The sequence below is a fragment of the Lissotriton vulgaris genome, chromosome 5 (assembly GCF_964263255.1).
Source record: "Lissotriton vulgaris chromosome 5, aLisVul1.2, whole genome shotgun sequence".
Lineage (NCBI taxonomy): Eukaryota > Metazoa > Chordata > Amphibia > Caudata > Salamandridae > Lissotriton > Lissotriton vulgaris.
This window is the reverse complement of record NC_141693.1, coordinates 955,836,264-955,859,413: the sequence shown is the minus strand read 5'-3', so window position 1 is coordinate 955,859,413 and position 23,150 is coordinate 955,836,264.

Genomic DNA, 23,150 nt, shown 5'->3' with positions numbered 1-23,150 from the left:
AAGGCACAAACCACCACTAGGACATACTTTAAATTGTTGCAGCGTTAAAGGTGGATATAATCCATCTGTAAGACTTCAAAAGGTGCAGTCGTTGTAGCATACCCTCCTGTAGGAGTTTGTGTCCCTTTACCAGGGTTATACTGTAAACAGATCAAACAAGACTGTACTACTCTCTTAGCAGTGCTGGCAATCTCAGGATGCTCCCAAACTCATGTAAGCAATTTCATTATTGCTAGAGCTCGAACATGTGCCAGCCCATGTGCCATTTGAACCATAGGTTGTAAATAGGCTGCAGGTAATTTCCACTTATCCTTGTCTTTGCTACGCCAGCAACCCTCATCATCCAATACTCCTTCTTTGGACCATTGCTCAAGTTCTGCTTTCGAGGCAGATCTCTGTACATCTAGTACTTCCTCTCTATCATCATGCCATCGCTCAGCTTGAGATTTTACTACATACATGGAAGTGGTGCTTCATTGCATCGCAGTCTCACAAGCTACATGATCAGCAAAAGCATTACCCTGTCCTATTTTATCAGTCACTTTCTTGTGTGCGCTACACTTCACAATTGCTATCTTCTTTGGATATGCTAGCGCAGTTAAAAGGTTGTGTACCAATTCTCCATGCATTATCTGTATCCCGTGTGATGTTATAAAACCTCTTTCCTTCCGGAGTAAGCCAAAATCGTGGGCCACTCCGAAAGCATAGCGGCTATCCGTATAAATATTCGCACATAAGTGAGTGCTAAGCTCACACGCTCGTGTCAATGCTATTAGTTCAGCTACTTGAGCCGACTTCTGTGGTATGCGAGCAATCTCCACTACTGTCTCAAGTGTCGTGACTGCATATGCTGCTGAGGTCGTGCCATCTGGTAACTACAAACAGGACCCATCAACCCACAGTTCCCCATCAACATCTGAAAGGGATGTGTCTTGCAAGTCAATGCGACCCTTTGTCTTTTCTTCAGTTAGGAAGATACAATCATGAGGCTCTTTTGATTGAGACTGAGCCGCAGGGTTTGGCAACAAAGTGGCTTGATTTAACGTGGCACACCTCTTCAAGGTAATGTGAGGCGCTAGTAATATCAATTCATGTCCTGTCAAGCGGGTACTAGTTAAATGTTGTGTCCTAGTCTGATTCAAAAGAGCATCTACTGTATGGGGTACTAATACTAACAGTTTATGTGACAAAACTATCCCTTCACTCTGACGTATGGACACAGCTGTTGCAGCAACTGAACGAAAGCACCCAGGCAATCCTCGAGCAACAGGATCAAGGACCGCTGAAATGTACGCACAGGGACGCTGCTTATCGCAGTGTGTCTGTACTAAAACTGACAATGCACACCCATCTTTCTCGTGCACATAGAGTATAAAAGCCTTCGTATAATCTGGAGTACCTAACACTGGTGCAGAACAAAGAGCTTGACGCAACTGTTGAAAAGCATTTTCACATTCATCTGTCCATGTGGGGGGCATGGGAGTGTCTTTAGTCAAGAGTGCTAACAAGGGTTTGACGATGTGTGAAAATCCTAATATCCACTACCTGCAGAATGAAGTCAAACCAATAAAAGCACAAACATCTTTCTGAGTGGAAGGTACTGGTGCGTCTAAAATTGCTTGAATGGGATATGGTGTCAGTGCCCGACCCTCCTTAGACAGAAGGTGTCCTAAGTAGGTCACCTTCGGTCTACAATATTGCAATTTATTTCGTGACACTTTATGATGGTGCGTAGCAAAAATAGAAAGCAAAGACAAAGTACTCTCTTCACACAATTCAGGCATATCGGCTGCCAACAAGATGTCATCGACATATTGTATGAGAGACACTCCTTTCGGCAAAGCAAAAGAATCAAGCTGTCTTTTCAATGCTTGACTGTAAATACTTGGACTCTCTTCCCTTGAGGAATTCTGAAAAATCTATACGATCGATTATTCAAAGTGAAACCAAACAAATATCGGCTATCAGGATGAATAGGGATCAAAAAGAAATCATTCTTCAACTCTATCACAGAGAATGTGGTCGCTGTGGGAGGAACCAAAGTAAGTAGTGTTGTAATATCAGAAACCACAGGATATTGTGGTACTACAATTTTATTCACTGCCCGTAAATCAATAATAAATCTATAAATCCTAGTATCAGTATCTTTTTTCAAAATAGGAAGAATGAGGCTATTGCAAACATTGTAAGGGACTTCCTCCACAACCCCAACTTCAATCAAATCACGAACAATGTGTGTTAGTGCTTCTTCACCTTCTTGTGAAATTTGAGTGGAAGGTACTGGTGTGTCTAAAATTGCTTGAATGGGATCTCGTGTCAGTGCACGACCCTCCTTAGACAAAAGGTGTCCTAAGTAGGTCACCTTCGGTCTACAATATTGCAATTTCTTTCTTGACACTTTATGATGGTGCGTAGCAAGAAAAGAAAGCAAAGACAAAGTACTCTCTTCACACAATTCAGGCATATTGGCTGCCAACAAGATGTCATCCACATATTGTATGAGAGACACTCCTTTCGGCAAAGCCAAAGAATCAAGCTGTCTTTTCAATGCTCGACTGTAAATACTTGGACTCTCTTCCCTTGAGGAATTCTGCAAAATCTATACGATCGATTATTCAAAGTGAAACCGAACAAATATCGGCTATCAGGATGAATAGGGATCGAAAAGAAAGCATTCTTCAAGTCTATCACAGAGAATGTGGTTGCTGTGGGAGGAACCAAAGTAAGTAGTGTCGTAATATCAGAAACCACAGAATATTGTGGTACTACAATTTTATTCACTGCCCGTAAATCAATAATAAATCTATAAATCCTAGTATCAGTATCTTTTTTCAAAATAGGAAGATTCGGGCTATTGCAAACATTGTAAGAGACTTCCTCCACAACCCCAACTTCAATCAAATCACGAACAATGTGTGTTAGTGCTTCTTCACCTTCTTGTGAAATTTGAGTCGAAGGTACTGGTGTGTCTAAAATTTCTTGAATGGGATCTGGTGTCAGTGCACGACCCTCGTTAGACAGAAGGTGTCCTAAGTAGGTCACCTTCGGTCTACAATATTGCAATTTCTTTCTTGACACTTTATGATGGTGCGTAGCAAGAAAAGAAAGCAAAGACAAAGTACTCTCTTCACACCATTCAGGCATATCGGCTGCCAATAAGATGTCATCTACATATTGTATGAGAGACACTCTTTTCGGCAAAGCAAAAGAATCAAGCTGTCTTTTCAATGCTTGACTGTAAATACTGGGACTCTCTTCCCTTGAGGAATTCTGCAAAATCTATACGATCGATTATTCAAAATGAAACCAAACAAATATCGGCTATCAGGATGAATAGGGATCGAAAAGAAAGCATTCTTCAAGTCTATCACAGAGAATGTGGTCACTGTGGGAGGAACCAAAGTAAGTAGTGTTGTAATATCAGAAACCACAGGATATTGTGGTACTACAATTTTATTCACTGCCCGTAAATCAATAATAAATCTATAAATCCTAGTATCAGTATCTTTTTTCAAAATAGGAAGAATCGGGCTATTGCAAAACATTGTAAGGGACTTCCTCCACAACCCCAACTTCAATCAAATCACGAACAATGTGTGTTAGTGCTTCTCCACCTTCTTGTGAAATTTTATATTGAGGCAAACGTGGTAATAAAGCACCCTCCTTGACACTAATTCTTACTGGTGGAATAATCATTTACCCTACATCAGTGTCCGAAGTAGCCCACAAAATGTAAATTGATACTTGTATAGCGTTCTACTCACCCGCAAGGGTCTCAAGGCGCTTGTACGAATACCGCTGTGGAACCCATCCTGGCTTTCCCTGTGAGGCGTCTACTCCTGGGCACCCCCAAGGTGGAGGACAGGCATCCTTCGCGTTGTGGGGGCCGTTGTGGAGATTAAGTCAGCTATTGCCCAGAGTTGCAGAGTGGGACTCCATGATTGGAATAGGCACTGAGGCGAGAATTATCAGGTCGGTGGAATTTTGAGTCCAAGACCCGCCGAGGCGGGGACTTAAACCCCGGTCCGGGGCTAGACCTCTGAATCAGGGTCTGCCGCTCTAATCATTGAGCCACACTTCTCCCAGGCAATCCTCGAGCAACAGGATCAAGGACCGCTGAAAAGTATGCACAGGGACGCTGCTTATCGCAGTGTGTCTGTACTAAAACTGACAATGCACACCCATCATTCTCGTGCACATAGAGTGTAAAAGCCTTCGTATAATCTGGAGTACCTAACAATGGTGCAGAACAAAGAGCTTGACGCAACTGTTGAAAAGCATTTTCACATTCATCTGTCCATGGGAGGGGCATGGGAGTGTCTTTAGTCATGAGTGCTAACATGGGTTTGACGATGTGTGAAAATCCTAATATCCACTGCCTACAGAATGAAGTCAAACCAATAAAAGCACAAACATCTTTATGAGTGGAAGGTACTGGTGTGTCAATATTGCAATTTCTTTCGTGACACTTTATGATGGTGCGTAGCAAAAAAAGAAAGCAAAGACAAAGTACTCTCTTCACACAATTCAGGCATATCGGCTGCCAACAAGATGTCATCGACATATTGTATGAGAGACACTCCTTTCGGCAAAGCAAAAGAATCAAGCTGTCTTTTCAATGCTTGACTGTAAATACTTGGACTCTCTTCCCTTGAGGAATTCTGCAAAATCTATACGATCGATTATTCAAAGGGAAACCAAACAAATATCAGCTCTCAGGATGAATAGGGATCAAAAAGAAATCATTCTTCAACTCTATCACAGAGAATGTGGTCGCTGTGGGAGGAACCAAAGTAAGTAGTGTCGTAATATCAGAAACCACAGAATATTGTGGTACTACAATTTTATTCACTGCCCGTAAATCAATAATAAATCTATAAATCCTAGTATCAGTATCTTTTTTCAAAATAGGAAGATTCGGGCTATTGCAAACATTGTAAGAGACTTCCTCCACAACCCCAACTTCAATCAAATCACGAACAATGTGTGTTAGTGCTTCTTCACCTTCTTGTGAAATTTGAGTCGAAGGTACTGGTGTGTCTAAAATTTCTTGAATGGGATCTGGTGTCAGTGCACGACCCTCGTTAGACAGAAGGTGTCCTAAGTAGGTCACCTTCGGTCTACAATATTGCAATTTCTTTCTTGACACTTTATGATGGTGCGTAGCAAGAAAAGAAAGCAAAGACAAAGTACTCTCTTCACACCATTCAGGCATATCGGCTGCCAATAAGATGTCATCTACATATTGTATGAGAGACACTCTTTTCGGCAAAGCAAAAGAATCAAGCTGTCTTTTCAATGCTTGACTGTAAATACTGGGACTCTCTTCCCTTGAGGAATTCTGCAAAATCTATACGATCGATTATTCAAAATGAAACCAAACAAATATCGGCTATCAGGATGAATAGGGATCGAAAAGAAAGCATTCTTCAAGTCTATCACAGAGAATGTGGTCACTGTGGGAGGAACCAAAGTAAGTAGTGTTGTAATATCAGAAACCACAGGATATTGTGGTACTACAATTTTATTCACTGCCCGTAAATCAATAATAAATCTATAAATCCTAGTATCAGTATCTTTTTTCAAAATAGGAAGAATCGGGCTATTGCAAAACATTGTAAGGGACTTCCTCCACAACCCCAACTTCAATCAAATCACGAACAATGTGTGTTAGTGCTTCTCCACCTTCTTGTGAAATTTTATATTGAGGCAAACGTGGTAATAAAGCACCCTCCTTGACACTAATTCTTACTGGTGGAATAATCATTTACCCTACATCAGTGTCCGAAGTAGCCCACAAAATGTAAATTGATACTTGTATAGCGTTCTACTCACCCGCAAGGGTCTCAAGGCGCTTGTACGAATACCGCTGTGGAACCCATCCTGGCTTTCCCTGTGAGGCGTCTACTCCTGGGCACCCCCAAGGTGGAGGACAGGCATCCTTCGCATTGTGGGGGCCGTTGTGGAGATTAAGTCAGCTATTGCCCAGAGTTGCAGAGTGGGACTCCATGATTGGAATAGGCACTGAGGCGAGAATTATCAGGTCGGTGGAATTTTGAGTCCAAGACCCGCCGAGGCGGGGACTTAAACCCCGGTCCGGGGCTAGACCTCTGAATCAGGGTCTGCCGCTCTAATCATTGAGCCACACTTCTCCCAGGCAATCCTCGAGCAACAGGATCAAGGACCGCTGAAAAGTATGCACAGGGACGCTGCTTATCGCAGTGTGTCTGTACTAAAACTGACAATGCACACCCATCATTCTCGTGCACATAGAGTGTAAAAGCCTTCGTATAATCTGGAGTACCTAACAATGGTGCAGAACAAAGAGCTTGACGCAACTGTTGAAAAGCATTTTCACATTCATCTGTCCATGGGAGGGGCATGGGAGTGTCTTTAGTCATGAGTGCTAACATGGGTTTGACGATGTGTGAAAATCCTAATATCCACTGCCTACAGAATGAAGTCAAACCAATAAAAGCACAAACATCTTTATGAGTGGAAGGTACTGGTGTGTCAATATTGCAATTTCTTTCGTGACACTTTATGATGGTGCGTAGCAAAAAAAGAAAGCAAAGACAAAGTACTCTCTTCACACAATTCAGGCATATCGGCTGCCAACAAGATGTCATCGACATATTGTATGAGAGACACTCCTTTCGGCAAAGCAAAAGAATCAAGCTGTCTTTTCAATGCTTGACTGTAAATACTTGGACTCTCTTCCCTTGAGGAATTCTGCAAAATCTATACGATCGATTATTCAAAGGGAAACCAAACAAATATCAGCTCTCAGGATGAATAGGGATCAAAAAGAAATCATTCTTCAACTCTATCACAGAGAATGTGGTCGCTGTGGGAGGAACCAAAGTAAGTAGTGTTGTAATATCAGAAACCACAGGATATTGTGGTTCTACAATTGTATTCACTGCCCGTAAATCAATAATAAATCTATAAATCCTAGTATCAGTATTTTTTTTCAAAATACGAAGAATCGGGCTATTGCAAACATTGTAAGGGACTTCCTCCACAACCCCAACTTCAATCAAATCACAAACAATGTGTGTTAGTGCTTCTTCACCTTCTTGTGAAATTTGAGTGGAAGGTACTGGTGTGTCTAAAATTGCTTGAATGGGATCTCGTGTCAGTGCACGACCCTCCTTAGACAAAAGGTGTCCTAAGTAGGTCACCTTTGGTCTACAATATTGCAATTTCTTTCTTGACACTTTATGATGGTGCGTAGCAAGAAAAGAAAGCAAAGACAAAGTACTCTCTTCACACAATTCAGGCATATTGGCTGCCAACAAGATGTCATCCACATATTGTATGAGAGACACTCCTTTCGGCAAAGCCAAAGAATCAAGCTGTCTTTTCAATGCTCGACTGTAAATACTTGGACTCTCTTCCCTTGAGGAATTCTGCAAAATCTATACGATCGATTATTCAAAGTGAAACCGAACAAATATCGGCTATCAGGATGAATAGGGATCGAAAAGAAAGCATTCTTCAAGTCTATCACAGAGAATGTGGTTGCTGTGGGAGGAACCAAAGTAAGTAGTGTCGTAATATCAGAAACCACAGAATATTGTGATACTACAATTTTATTCACTGCCCGTAAATCAATAATAAATCTATAAATCCTAGTATCAGTATCTTTTTTCAAAATAGGAAGATTCGGGCTATTGCAAACATTGTAAGAGACTTCCTCCACAACCCCAACTTCAATCAAATCACGAACAATGTGTGTTAGTGCTTCTTCACCTTCTTGTGAAATTTGAGTCGAAGGTACTGGTGTGTCTAAAATTTCTTGAATGGGATCTGGTGTCAGTGCACGACCCTCGTTAGACAGAAGGTGTCCTAAGTAGGTCACCTTCGGTCTACAATATTGCTATTTCTTTCTTGACACTTTATGATGGTGCGTAGCAAGAAAAGAAAGCAAAGACAAAGTACTCTCTTCACACAATTCAGGCATATCGGCTGCCAATAAGATGTCATCTACATATTGTATGAGAGACACTCTTTTCAGCAAAGCAAAAGAATCAAGCTGTCTTTTCAATGCTTGACTGTAAATACTGGGACTCTCTTCCCTTGAGGAATTCTGCAAAATCTATACGATCGATTATTCAAAATTAAACCAAATAAATATCGGCTATCAGGATGAATAGGGATCGAAAAGAAAGCATTCTTCAAGTCTATCACAGAGAATGTGGTCACTGTGGGAGGAACCAAAGTAAGTAGTGTCGTAATATCAGAAACCACAGGATATTGTGGTACTACAATTTTATTCACTGCCCGTAAATCAATAATAAATCTATAAATCCTAGTATCAGTATCTTTTTTCAAAATAGGAAGAATCGGGCTATTGCAAAACATTGTAAGGGACTTCCTCCACAACCCCAACTTCAATCAAATCACGAACAATGTGTGTTAGTGCTTCTCCACCTTCTTGTGAAATTTTATATTGAGGCAAACGTGGTAATAAAGCACCCTCCTTGACACTAATTCTTACTGGTGGAATAATCATTTACCCTACATCAGTGTCCGAAGTAGCCCACAAAATGTAAATTGATACTTGTATAGCGTTCTACTCACCCGCAAGGGTCTCAAGGCGCTTGTACGAATACCGCTGTGGAACCCATCCTGGCTTTCCCTGTGAGGCGTCTACTCCTGGGCACCCCCAAGGTGGAGGACAGGCATCCTTCGCGTTGTGGGGGCCGTTGTGGAGATTAAGTCAGCTATTGCCCAGAGTTGCAGAGTGGGACTCCATGATTGGAATAGGCACTGAGGCGAGAATTATCAGGTCGGTGGAATTTTGAGTCCAAGACCCGCCGAGGCGGGGACTTAAACCCCGGTCCGGGGCTAGACCTCTGAATCAGGGTCTGCCGCTCTAATCATTGAGCCACACTTCTCCCAGGCAATCCTCGAGCAACAGGATCAAGGACCGCTGAAAAGTATGCACAGGGACGCTGCTTATCGCAGTGTGTCTGTACTAAAACTGACAATGCACACCCATCATTCTCGTGCACATAGAGTGTAAAAGCCTTCGTATAATCTGGAGTACCTAACAATGGTGCAGAACAAAGAGCTTGACGCAACTGTTGAAAAGCATTTTCACATTCATCTGTCCATGGGAGGGGCATGGGAGTGTCTTTAGTCATGAGTGCTAACATGGGTTTGACGATGTGTGAAAATCCTAATATCCACTGCCTACAGAATGAAGTCAAACCAATAAAAGCACAAACATCTTTATGAGTGGAAGGTACTGGTGTGTCAATATTGCAATTTCTTTCGTGACACTTTATGATGGTGCGTAGCAAAAAAAGAAAGCAAAGACAAAGTGCTCTCTTCACACAATTCAGGCATATCGGCTGCCAACAAGATGTCATCGACATATTGTATGAGAGACACTCCTTTCGGCAAAGCAAAAGAATCAAGCTGTCTTTTCAATGCTTGACGGTAAATACTTGGACTCTCTTCCCTTGAGGAATTCTGCAAAATCTATACGATCGATTATTCAAAGGGAAACCAAACAAATATCAGCTCTCAGGATGAATAGGGATCAAAAAGAAATCATTCTTCAACTCTATCACAGAGAATGTGGTCGCTGTGGGAGGAACCAAAGTAAGTAGTGTTGTAATATCAGAAACCACAGGATATTGTGGTTCTACAATTTTATTCACTGCCCGTAAATCAATAATAAATCTATAAATCCTAGTATCAGTATTTTTTTTCAAAATACGAAGAATCGGGCTATTGCAAACATTGTAAGGGACTTCCTCCACAACCCCAACTTCAATCAAATCACAAACAATGTGTGTTAGTGCTTCTTCACCTTCTTGTGAAATTTGAGTGGAAAGTACTGGTGTGTCTAAAATTGCTTGAATGGGATCTGGTGTCAGTGCACGACCCTCCTTAGACAGAAGATGTCCTAAGTAGGTCACCTTCGGTCTACAATATTGCAATTCCTTTCGTGACACTTTATGATGGTGCGTAGCAAGAAAAGAAAACAAAGACAAAGTACTATCTTCACACAATTCAGGCATATCGGCTGCCAACAAGATGTCATCCACATATTGTATGAGAGACACTCCTTTCGGCAAAGCAAAAGAATCAAGCTGTCTTTTCAATGCTTGACTGTAAATACTTGGACTAACTTCCCTTGAGGAATTCTGCAAAATCTATACGATCGATTATTCAAAGTGAAACCGAACAAATATCGGCTATCAGGATGAATAGGGATCGAAAATCAATCAATCAATCAATCAGAGCATTTATATAGCGCGCTACACACCCGGAGGGTCTCAAGGCGCTAGGGGGGGGGGTGGGTCCGCTACTGCTCGAACAGCCAGGTCTTGAGTTGCTTCCTGAAGGCGAGGTGGTCCTGGGTCAGGCGGAGGTGGGTCGGGAGGGAGTTCCAAGTCGTGGCGGCGAGGTAGGAGAAGGACCGTCTCCCTGTGGTGGCTCTTCGGATGCGGGGGACGGAGGCGAGGGCGTGGCCGGTCGATCGAAGCTGGCGTTTGGGAGCGTAGAAGTTGACGCGGCTGTTGAGGTATCCTGGGCCTTGGTTGTGTAGGGCTTTGTGTGCGTGAATGAGGAGTCGGAAGGTGATTCTCTTGTTGACCGGGAGCCAGTGCAGGTCTCTCAGGTCTCAGGTGTATTGCGCATTGTGATATGCGAGGTGGATGCTGCATATCATGTGAGGTAGTGTGAAAGAAGAGGGACGTGTGGCATCGTGGTTATCCTATTTATACATACGCAAAGTAGGCTGGGCTTGCGTGCGCCAGGCCAGCATAGGGGTGTGAATAATTATTCCGGGGACTTGGGTGTAGTTCAGTTCCTGCCTGGCCGGGAAGTGTGTGCTTCTTTTGTAGTTTTGACCTTGCAGAGTGTGCAATTTAGATTAGTGTAGCATGTGTCGATAGGGCGGAAACTATCATTAATGAGATGGCATGTGATCTAGGATGTGCAATCTGCCCGTGGCTGGTGATACTCCATAGAGCCACCAATACCCAGGCCGAAAGGCAGCACAATAATGTGCACACACATACACCAGGGGCATTGTGTAACACATATTTGTTTTTTGATGGAACGTTTGAGATGCATGGCAATCACACGTGGAAGGCTTATGTACAGAGCATGAATATTGATCAAGATGGTCATTGCATGTTGTGTGTAGTATATTATATGTGTATATAGGAAAACACTTTTCAAAAAAGCTTTCTAAGCAGAAGGGGTGTCTCTCATCAAATGCTGTAGAGAGAATGACTAAAATGGGTGGGTTCGTACAACTGTTACAATGAAAGAAAATGGGAATGCCGTACCCAGCGCGATATTATATGTCTGTGATTTAACACAGGCCTGGCAGCATGTACTCGTCGAATACACAACGCGCAGCAGGTGCGAACCCATAAGTACATGACGTAATGCCTGGCTTGGTACTGCGTACCCATCAGATACCAAAGTAGTACCTGGGGTGACTTCATGCGTATATGATGTTACACGGGAAACGTTGCCACAAACTCATCAGATACGAAATGCGCATCATTTACAAGTTTAGCTATAAGGTGGATAGGATTCGTATGGTGATTTAGCTTGCTATGCTACCGGTATGCAGTATTCTCCCGTCCCCAAAAAATATATACATATTTTTGGGGGAAGATATAAAACATGACATGGTTTTTAGAGTTAAAAAAAAGAAGTAGAATAGAGTTCCAAAATATTTAAAAATATAATAGAAAAAAATTAGGTTTTATAAACATTAAAATATGAAATTAACATTTAAAAAACCTTTGAAATTCACTGAAAAAACCATAGGTTTTACAGATGCAATAGTTAGGAATTAGCATTTAAAAACCTTAGAAATTAAAAAAAAACACATATGTTTCAGGGACGTTATAATTAGTTGAACATTTGACTCATATAAAACCAGAGAAATGTGCCTGTTATAGTTAGTTGAGCTAACTATAACTCGCACGCCCGTAATGCACTGCTGATAATGTCACATATTACATCACTCATGACATGGTCAGTGACATCACTGATGACATCTCAAATGACATCACTCATGACATCATCCACGTGACAATCAGATTTGCATACTGATGCTCTAATATAAACTTTGATACACCCATTCTAAAATGCTGACTACTATTTTTGAAACCATACACAGAAGAATGCCATATACTACATAGCACTCACTATTTCCTAGGTCTACTCACACATCCAGTCACTTATACATGTAGTTACTCATCAATACAGGACTATGATATGCACTCATACATCTATACATGCAGTCACATGCTGGCACTCTTCCATAGAGTTACTCACACACCTAGTCAGTAATGCAAAGAATCAATCACATACCCATTTAATCACGTATACAGTTATACACACCCACTTTTTATTTCTAGCCATACCACATCACTTATTTATACAGATACTAACACATATTTACTGTCTTATACAATCACTGATAGAAGCAGACACGTATTTATACACCCACTCTTGAAATAAATTAGTCTCACGTATACTCATTTATATACTCCAACACTCACATATAGTGGCTTAAAACATATGTAGCTAATCACAGATATACCACTGTGACATTTATTCACTCACCAACACACCCATAGACACACTAACTCACCCACAGAGCCCTTTCCAGATGCAATTTTTAATCCAGACAACCACTGAATCACCCACTCAGACATCTATGCACAGACTCATACACCCACCCACTCACACAGAAACTCAGGGACCCATAGAGATACTCAGTCAACAAATCAAATCAATAACCTATATACACACTCATGTTGCTATTCAGCAACCCATGCAGTTGCTTACACACCAATGGAGAGATTAATACAGACGTTCACACAGTTTAGTCACTAACCCATGCATTCAGTAAGACATGTCAATCACTCACTTATACAGTCAGTCACGCACCTACAAAATAATTCCTTTAGGCACTGGTAAATGTATTCATTCTTCAATACACCTTGGTATATATATGTATATAAAACATATTTAAACTTTACAGAAACACACATTCACTGGATGATGTCATGAGTGATGTCATCAAAGATGTAATTTGAGATGTCATCAGTGATGTCATCAGTGATGTCACTGACCATGTCATGGGTGATGTAATATGTGAAATCATCAGCAGTGCATTGCGGGCGTGTGAGTTATAATTAGCTCACCTAACTATAACAGGCGAATTTCTTTGGTTTTATATGAGTCAAATGTTCAACTAATTATAACGTCCCTGAAACCTATGTTTTTTAGTGAATTTCTAAGGTTTTTTAAATGCTAATTCCTAACTATAACGTCTGTAAAACCTATGGTTTTTTCAGTGTATATATAAATAGGTATAGACAAATATCCATGCAAAGTCAGATTTAAACATTTGAAGCAAATATATAAATATCTTTATATCACTGAAGGGGGTGACAATGTTGTGGATGATTAAAACTATTATAACAACATTATGTCTGAAAGCATCAGAAGAGGATAACACAACATTTAAAACTAAGTCCAGATTTATACCCAATTACAGAATGATAACAAAGATGTGTTTTTTGAAATGATAATGAGGGAACATAAGAATCTACAGCCTAAAACAATCAAAAGACATAGCTGGAATATTTAAGGATTAGGGGGTTATAATCAGATTGTTACTAAACTGAGTGTTAGATCTGGGGGTCTCTAGTTGGCATTGGTATTCACCTTTGTCAAAATAGAGGCCCTTACTTCTAAGTCAGGATAAGGGGATTACACTCCTAAATAACTCCTGCTCACCCCCTTGGTAGCTTGGCACGAGCAGACAGGCTTATCGCAGAGGCAGTGTGTTAAGAATTTGTGAATATACAAAGTAATACAATGGAAACACTACAGATGAACACAACACAGGTTATATAAAAATAAGTATTCTTTATACAGACTTAACACAAGACCACAAACGACAAAAATCCACAATACTATACTTAAGATTGACTTAAAGATGGTAAAAGTTACTTGTTCTCAACAAAGTACCTGGATGTGTAACGCAAAGTGAACAAAAGCCTCACAAAAGGGGAGATGCATGGGTTCTGTGATCTGGGAGAAATTATGCGTTGTGCCTCAATGCTTGCGCAGAGTTGGGAATGTGTTGTGATCCTTACCGGTGCGAGGTTGATGCGTAGATTCCCGGCTTGCGGTCCGTTTGCGATGCGCAAGATGGTGCCTCGATGCGATGATCCTGGTGTGATGGGAGAAGATGGCACCCTTGATGCGACGATGCAATGACGATGCGTAGATGCCCTGGCAGCCTTGTGACCACTCTGTACTTTGGAGCCGCAACAGGCCCTGTGACACGATTCTCCGGTGATGCGATTGCGACTCTCTCGATGGCGTCACGCTTCTCCGGTGAAGCAACAGCAGGCAGCTTTGACAAACACACGCTTCCAGGGAGATGCGGCAAAGGCACGCTTCTCCGGTGATGCGGCAATCTCAGCTGCGGCGGCAACCCGCTTCCTCTCGATGCGGCGCGCTTCCAGCTCCCAGCGACACGCAAATGTCTGTAGATAGAATTCCCAGCAAGGAAATTCACAGGGGGAGATGGTAGTGAAGTCTTTTGTCCCTAAGACTTCAGCAGGAGGCAAGCACAGTTCGAGCTCTTGGAGGATATTCTGTAGATGATCAAAGTCCTTAAAAAGTTCCTTCTCCTTTCCTTGGCAATGAAGAAACCACTGCAGGCCAACCCAGCAAACAGCACACTGGCAGAGGGGCAGTCAAACTCCTGCAGCTTCCTTGGTTCTTCTCCTTGGCAAAAGGTTTCTTGTTCCAGAAGTGATCTAAAGTTCTTGGGTCTGAGTCCCAATATTTATACCCCAAAATCTTTTGTTCTCTGAAGGCAGAGAGGCCTCTGCCTAATCCAAACCAGTTCCTGAGCACTCTGTTTACAGTACTCCTTCTTTCCTTTCACAGTGCAGGGCAGAGACATCAGCTGCCCCACAGGAGGTGGAGCCAGCATTGTGGAGGGAAAGCACAGCGCTGGAGCACTTTGTTGACATGATTCCTTTTCTTCTTTCACAGTGCAGGGCAGAGACATTTGCCACACCCCAGGAGGTGGAGAAAGCATAGTTGAGGGAAGGCCCAGCCCTATTCAGGACCCAGGTGCAATTCCTCCCTCCCATCTAGATGCAGACCTCTCTATTCACCACTGGGCTTCCCCAGCCTGTCTCCTGATATCCCCCAGCCCTGTCACTCAAAACTCCAGACAAGGAATACACAACCTAGCAGAGGCAGGCCTGGACAGTTAGGCAAGAAAATACCTACTTTCTAAAAGTGGTATTTTCAACCACAGAATGTTAAAACCAACTTTACTAAAAGATGTATTTTATCATTCTGAGTTCAGGCATACTCAATTCAAATTTCTACCACGTTCGCTGAGTCAGTTAGGTTTATAAAATGTAATAATCTAACTGCCCATTCTGGCCTATGAAGAACAGGTAGCCTTGCAATAGTGAAAAACAAAAATGGCTGCAATTCACTATTAGGACATGCTACACACACCAGAACATGTCCTAGCTTATACTTACAATGCACCCTGCCCTTGGGCCTACCATAGGGGTGTCTGATATGAATAAAAGGGAAGGTTTAGGGACTGGCAAGTGGGTGCACTTGCCAAGTCGACATGGCAGTCACAGACTGCACACAGGCCTTGCAAGGGCAGGCCTGAGACACACTTTACAAGCTGCTTCTGTGGGTGGCACAACCAGTGCTGCAAGCCCACCAGAAGCATTTTATTTACAAGCCCTGGGGTCACATGGTGCACTGTACTAGGGTATGACAAGTAAATCAAATAACCCAATCATGGAATCACTAATCAGTACATCAATTTAACATAGGGAGCACTTGCACTGTGGCACTGAATACCAGTGGCACAGTGCCCAAAGCATCTAACCAGCAAAAACATATCAAAACAGAGGGGGCAATCAGTAAAAAATGGAAGGGAGACTCACGCCAATGATGCCAGGTCTAACACCGAGTAGCACTCATAACTGTGCAGTATGTTCCTCTGACAAAGGGATTAATTTGTTACTCTGGCCTAAGGAAATGTACATGAAAGAAGCATACAAACAGTTGAATGACACAATGATATATCAAGATAAGCATGACTGTGAACCTTGAAGTCAAACACGAGTATAACGCAGATCTGACAGAATGGAGGGGCAAAGAAATGTTGAACTATGCTGAGTACAGATAATCCTAGGTTAGAGAAACTTTAAGATATTCAAAGACACATTGAACCCCACCGGTAGGCCTGTTATATCTGCACACGACAGTCTGTTTGAAAACACTTCCAGATATATAGACAACTTTCTCAGACCCTTGGTAGAATGAGAACGATCACACATCAAAGATGCAATGGACTTCTTCAAAAGAGTTTTTGCTGAGGGCTGAGTGGAGGATTACTTAAAGATGAATTTGGATGTGTCATTTCTGAGGAAGTGGAATCGTTGGGGTCGGTGGTTGGGATCGATGATACTCCACCACAAATAATAATGACAGTGTTCTTGTTAGGTCCAGGGAAGGTAATTTGAACCTGCGCTCTAAACCTGGTAGCTATGGCCTAGAAAAGACATGCCCAACTTAAGCAAATGTGTAAAGCACATCAACAGTGCAACACAATAAAAATCCCTCTCCTATTTATAAGAATAGAGAATCATTAAATGAAGAAAATGACTCCAAAATGACAAAAATTCAATAGGGGGAACCAAAGATATGAATTTTCAAAGTTGTAGATAAAAATAGTGCCACAAAGTGTTATGCATCAACCACAGTCATCTGGATGCACTTGACCGTAACAAAGGTAAGTTTTAAGGCCTACAGTGTTGCAGTGCGGGTTGGATGCAAGGACCAGGTTCATTCAGGTGAAAAAGGTATCTTCCAACATAGACAAACACTTCCTCAAGGCTAGACCACTGAAACTCTACCAGCAGTCTACCGTGATTCTGAGAATGACAGGATTATTTATTTAAGAATAGCTTTTTTTTCAACAAGGTACTTTGCCTCCAGCAGCCACCTACAGCGAGAAGCATCTGCTTCACCCCAAGATGTGTTAATTTGCATATGGGTTATTAGGAAGAAAAGGTGGTAAATTGCCTTGAAATGGAGGCATGGTCAAGGCACATTATATTCTGGATTTGGTTTATTGATGATGACCTATTTATATTAAGAAAAAGGGGTGAAGAAGAGGCAATATAATTTGTGATAGCAAATAAATCAAAATAATTTGAACTTGACTTTCAGCAGTAACATAAGTGACACAGAAATTGAAATCCTAGATGTGAAGGTTACAGTGGACAACCATAAGTTGGTGTCAACACTAAACAGTATATCTACAGCAGGCAGTAGCACTTTACATGCAAGCAAATTTTCACCATACGCCACTCAAGGAGAGCATCCCATATGGAGAGCACTAAAAAGCTAAGAGGAATTATAGCATACAGGAGGGTTTTGAGAAAGAGATGATATTATGATTCAGAGAGGGGGATACTCGGAAGCAGTTCTGAATAAGTCCAGTAACAGAGTTAGGGATTTGAAAAGAGAAAGTGGGCGATGTGTACTTAAAGTTTTAGCATGCGCAAACCCTCTGATTTGGTAAATCAGAGGGTTTGCAAATGTTAAAACCATTTTTAAAATGGACAAAGCCAATTTAACAGTTTGGAAAAAGATTTCAGAATTATTAAATAGGCTTTGGAAACCATTAAGAATCGATATTTGGAAGGACATTGATAAGGGCGTCCCTTCCAAATACTTATTCTTTATGGTATATATTAATGTTTTGCAATCGAAATCCGGTTGCAAAACAATTATATTTTACCACCACCTCAAAGGAGGTAGTAACCCATTGGGAAATGGAAAGGAGTCCCCAAAGGACTTCTTCACCTTTGTAAATGATTTTTTAAATGTAGGAGTAGGCAGTGGTCCATGGGACCAATGCATACTAGTAAAACATGTTTGTAAACATTGTATTTTTCTTTTAAACACATCCCGATTTCCATTTATGAAAATAGACTCAATTTTCAAAAAATTATTGCTTCATTGAAATGAATCACAGACATGGTGGTCGCTGACCCCAGGGGCCCTCCATTCCAGTGACTGTAGCCAATGGTAGTGGGTCTCAGTCTGCTACCTGCCTCAATATTATTTATATGGTAGGTCGAATTGAAACTCACTATGATTCTGCATTTTGCTTACTGACCTATAAATACATATATCTGTTATCAAAATACTATAGCATTCGGAAAATGTTGGTGTACAAATTGCATCCACTTTTATGAAATGCATTTTTTAGACACAAGGGCCTTTATTTTTCTTTCCGCATAGGCTTTTCTGGTGTACATTTGCAGATAGCAAGTTTGTCGTTGACCTATAGAAGAAAAATTCGGATAATAGTCCCATATTCTCAATCTCCCACAAAAACAAATCCCAGGAAAACTGGCCATGGGTAGCAAAATTATCATATGAAAACAAAATTTTCATTTTGTTCCTTTTAAAAAATATTAGACTTTTTGAACTGAATGAATATCAAACGCATCTGCAGTTTTCCGAGGATGTTTTAAGAAAGGAATAAGCTGAAACCTTCAAGGGAAAATAGTTTAGTGCCTCTGGGTTAATTTATGAAACCCTTGACCTCTCACCTGGCACATGACTATTGATTTTCAATTCCAGTGGTCCTGGCCGCCATAGGTGTGTGGTTCAACAGATTTAGAACAGCTTTCTTCTCATCAGCTGAGTCCCCAAGTACGTGTGTATTAACACAACAAATATCCACATTTAACGGCGTGTCACAAGGCAGTTTAGTGGACGTGCCAAATTTCTAATGAAGCTGGATTGTTGGCAAACACAGCAGTCATCATCCGGCGAATGAGGTCTTTCTTATGGGCGCTCTCCACACACACTCGAGTGCTTAGAGCGATACCAGTTACATCATTGTGTGAGGCCATGCTGAGGCAGAAAATGCATTCCCTGGTGCCAACTCGAAGGAAAACAAAAGCGCAGAAGGAAAGACATTTCTCAAACCGCTACAAATGTGATCACGGAATGCCAATTTTGTTTCAAATTTAGTTTTTAACAAAAAAGGGTGTCAATGTCTTTTTTTTAATCATCAACATTCAGAGAGATTGAAGTCTGTATACAAGTAGTGTAAGGATTTGCACATGATGCTAATGGGTGATAGTATATTTTGTGGTTTATTTACAAAAGCAGTGCTTTCACATACCTGTCTGTGCTTTATTATGTTATACTACATTTTGTCAATCAGTTGTAGTGTGTGACGCAGAAAACAAAGCTACATAGGTGAGGAGATTGAGGAACCTCCATCTCTTCCATCTGTTTACTTGCATGTTGTCACTACCCACTTGTGGTTGGGGAGTGGCAGTGCACAAACCAACCACAAAAATATATTAACGGTTTGTAGTTAAGCCAAAATCCAACAAGCATGTTTATTAGTTTATTTCATTTATAAATGGTGATGGTAAGTAAGTCCACGAAGGCCATGTAGTCCATACATAGATATACAGAGGGAGACGCTCCGCGTCACAGTGTTCTTAGGTATTTCAGAACTCCATCCCTGTATTGTCTTTAGTAGTATGCCAACACAGCCATTGCCGAAGCCAGTGTGTCACAGTAGGCCTTAGTGCAAAAAAGAACATGTCCCCCTAGCTGATGCAGTAGTATATAGTATGCAAAAAGAACAATTGATGGACAGAATGCAGAACAATGTCATAAATTTACCCCAGTACAGAGATCTGGGCCTAAATCCATCGTTTTTTTGCTCACCATGCCATTCCACTTTGGACCCAGCCATATGCAAAACAGTCTTGACCCTGCGCCCAATGGGAACAGTCCAGCCAGAACTGCCAGGCCAGGTCCCCCTAAGTTGGTCCCGTGATCACTTTGCCACTGGATTCAAGATAGCCTGGCTGATGAGGGCTGTGAGCCTGAAACCGGTCTCAGGAGGCTTGTTTCCGGTCCAGGGAAGACATGGCTTGGCAGTTTGGGCTGGACTGCTCCCATGAGGCACAGGTTCAGACTGATTTGCATATAGCCATGTCTGAACTGGGGTGGCAGAGTGAGATAAAGAATGATGATGAATTAAACCCAGATCAGTTGACTGGGGGTGAGTGCTTGCAATGTTCAACACTCCATCCATCATCCGCTTTGGTTTTGCGTAGTATATAGTATACTATAAAACATCAATAATCAGGGTTCAGTTGGCTCCTCAGGCAAAATGACCTCAGTGCCGTTGCACCTGCCTCATCAATGGAAGCTACGCCCCTGAATACAGAAGCCTTTGGCTCATGAATGGACAGTTACTGCAATGCACAAAAACATGTGGCTACCTGCGAATGAGCTTCTGGGGGAGCATGTTGCAGACAAATTAACTGCTGTCTACTGTCCCCCAATGCCCCTAGCTGTGATTCACTGTGTGGAAGCTGTGCCTCACACAGCTTACACATTGTACAGCTTCCATTTTCTAAATTCGATACCATGTGGTTGGAAAGGTTGGTAACATGATAATGGTTTGGGACCACACTTGAGTACAAAAAGCTCCAGATTACGATCTCGGTCATAAGCCCTCCAACCTAAGGTCATAGGTCTTATGACCGAGCTCGTGGAGAAGTGTGGCTCACTGATTCGAGCGGCAGACCCTGATGCAGAGGTCTGGCCCGGGACCAGGGTTCAATTCCCGACGCGGCAGGGTCCTGAGCCCAAAATGTCCACGGACTCGATAATTCTCGCCTCGGTGCCTATTCTAATCATGGGGTCCCACGCTGCAACTCTGGGCAATAGCTTGCTTAATCTCCACTACGGTGGCCCACCCGCTGCGGGATGCCTGGCTTTCACCTTGGGGATGCCCAGTAGGGGTTATCTCACAGGGAAAAAGCCAGGACTGGTTCCCAAGGCAAGCGCCTTGATGCCTTCGGGTGATACGTGCGCTATATAAGTCGCAATACATTACATTACATTACTCGTCTGTTTCAATTCCGACCGGCTGATAACAATACAGCCGGTTAGAATTGAAACGGGGCAGTCATTCCAGATGGCTTCCAATGGGCTCCAGAAGACTGTCTGCCAATCAGAGATTAGCCTGTAATCCAAATGGAAGGCATTTCCTCTTTCTGAATTACAATGCACGGTTTCCAGCAGGGTTTACATGTCGGCCTTTCCAACATGGGAACCCTGTCAGAAAGTGTGTTTTGGGGCCCCTAGCAGGGCCCCCTTCTGTTTTCAGCCTCCGGTAGGGGGCCGAGGGGGCACCATAGATGCCCCCTTGTTGATCCTTTTACCTTGTGGCAGGAAACTTGAGTGGCCTTCCACTGGGTGCAGGGATGAACACAGATTCCCATTCCTCTATGGGAGCTTGTGTTACTGCCATTTACAGCTGTAACATGAGCTCCTATAGAGAAATGGGAGGATGCGACTGCACCATGTGAGGTTGCATCGTGATTAGGCGGTCGGGACCACCGACTAGAGGTTGATCGGACCTGTTTCCACAACGGTGTTGCCTTTGCCCGACATCGAAATAAGACCGAAAGTTTTGACGCATGCCACTATGATTCTAAGGGAAGGGTCTTGCCACTCTCATGCGAACTGAATTTTTCTGACTCTCGCCATACCTCAAGGATATTGCGTATTGCCCTTTTGCAGTTGCAAGCCTAAAGTGTTGTGCATCACAGCTTTGTGACTGCAAAAAGGCTTTGTAACATAGGCCTTCTCACACAAAATGCTCTGAAGTGGTGCATTACCACTAAAAGGCCACACCATTTTCTTTGCAATACCAATCACAGAAAAATCTCATGTCTGCTTGAATAAAATGTCATTGCTTCGAATACAAACATCACAAGTGGCTTGAAATCTGTTCCCCACTATATTGCAGGGTAAAACAATTTGAGCAATTGAAAGGATGGAAAACGATATCAAATAAGAAAAGAAATCAATGCTGAGCTAGTTCTGCCAAGCAAACCACATTCAGGCCAGGTAAGAGGTTTAAACACAGACATGCCTCGTTCTGGACTTTCCGCCGGAGTAGGAAAAAAAAACATATAATGAAATTCAACAAGGAAACTGGAAAAACAGCCAAATTGGTGCAGCAAAGTGGTTAATAGGATCATTAGCCTACTCGCTGTATTTTTTTGGACATTGTGTGCCTGTACCAAAGTACTCCCGAGCAGATTGCAGGAACAGGCTGACAGTTACTAGCTAACTCAGCAGTGCTGGGTGCAAACTGCCATCTTCCTGTGGATTTACAGCTGCCACTTCTGCTACTTCAATTAGTTCTATAGCACACAGATGTTGCTTAAATGTTGCTGCTAATGATACTGCAATAAGCGTAAGATTCATGCCATATTTTGAGGCACGTAAATTTCTCAAGTGGCACAATTAAAGTGGAAATATTAGGTGGGGAGAACTTGGCAGCAGCTCGAACTTGGAAAGCGCACCCGCTATGCAATAATAGGTCAAAAATTCATTCAAGTTTTACGGCTGTTCGGAGTTTTAAAAGACTTTTCACAGTTGAATGCAAAGTAGTAAAAAAAAACATGGTATTAGGAAATGAGAAAAACTGTCCTGTTATTCAGACATTACTTTTGCTTTCAAATTAAGATCACGTGCCTGCTCTGGCTGGTAAAATTGAATGTGAACTGTCCGGGCTATCAGACACATTTAGGTGTGCAAGTTCAAACAGCCAATGAATAGCTGTGAATGCATCCGCGTTAGCAACGCCGGTTACTTCAGTACAAGTAATGCTTCCACATCACACTCCAAACAGCATCAATCATTTCCCAGGCTAGATATAGCCCGCAAACTGCAGCCTGACAACACATCTCATAACCGTGCAGCTCCCAGGCAATTATTCTTTCCATTATGTCTCCCAATGACAGTCCTCCCAACCCAGGGCTGTAAAATTAGAGTTTAGGTTAATGCAGTTGTGTCAGTCTGAAAAATACGAGAAATGCGAAAACTTGTCATCGCCACCGAGCGCGCCAGCTTACGAAATGAGTAGTATGGAACGGTCCCTGACACGGCCTCGGCACTGATGCTAATATAATGCCATCCAGGAATATGCTCTCTCAGTAATCTGCGAGGAGGCATTTCGTGCGCAA